Source organism: Pteropus alecto, unplaced genomic scaffold, assembly GCF_000325575.1.
Source record: "Pteropus alecto unplaced genomic scaffold, ASM32557v1 scaffold8, whole genome shotgun sequence".
Classification (NCBI taxonomy): domain Eukaryota; kingdom Metazoa; phylum Chordata; class Mammalia; order Chiroptera; family Pteropodidae; genus Pteropus; species Pteropus alecto.
Genome location: NW_006494609.1, coordinates 22,540,642 through 22,541,763, shown reverse-complemented (window position 1 = coordinate 22,541,763; position 1,122 = coordinate 22,540,642).

The following is a 1,122-nucleotide window of genomic DNA, read 5'->3' as shown; positions in this document are numbered from 1 at the left end:
AAACATCTGCGGGTGTTAGAATCTCCTGAGTCTACACTCTGGCTCAGCAGCCCTCCCCCCACCCCCCCACCGCCTTTGATGCAGATGTCACCAAAGTTTGGGAACCCCAAAGTTTGGTCTGAGCCGTCGCCGAGAGCATCGGACACCAGGCTTGGGTTCTTTTGGAGCTGCACCAGAGTCACTGCCTCCGGGAGGACGTGCCCGGCCACCAGGAGCTCCGGAAGGAAGCGGGCACGAGGAGGCCGTCTGGCTCCGGCCACGGGCGGCCTCGGGCTCGCGGCCTCTGGAAATACGTAACTCCGGCTCTTTAAAGCAGTTGCAGCTGGACCCCGAGTGTCCGCGCCCCAGCACACAGTCCCCTGGGAATGGCGAGCTTTGCGGAGGGCAGGGTTCCCCGGGCTCCAGCATCAGCCTGTCCAGTGAGTCATCTGTCAACAGCACAGAGCCAGGAAGACAGGTTTGGACAAGAGAAAAGCATCCTCTCACGTGTGGGACCGTCATTCCATCTCCATAAACGACTCGACTGAGGTTTGAACGACTGACAGACAATAAACTGCACATGTGCAAAGCGTTCGATTCAATACATTTTGACACAGACCCACCTATGAAACCTTCACCATAACCAAGTTAACAGACTCACCGCCCCCTACTCCCCCCAAAATGTCCTGGTGTCTGTGTGGAGCTCTCTCCCATGCTTCTCCTGGTCCGCCCCACCCCTTACCCCCAGCAAACACTGATCTGCTGATTATCTGGAAGAGTTTATGTAGAATGAGTATTATTTCTTCCTCAAATATTTGGTAGAATTCACCAGTGAAGACATCTGGGCCCAGAATTTTCTCTCAGGGAAGGTTTAGCACTATAAATGCTATTTCTTTAACAGATAAAGGTCATGAATAGATAAGAGATAAATAGGTAATAGATAAACCTATTCGCGTTATCTATTTCTTCTTGAGAGGACTCTGATACTTTGTGTCAGTCAAGGAAAAGTGCATGTAATTTGACTTGTCTAATTTCTGGGCCTAGCTTCCTTTATAATCCTTTTAATATTCGGGAGTCTGGTGATATCACCTCTTTTGTGCCTAATTTTGATAATTTGTGTCTTCTTTCTTTTTTACCCCTGAT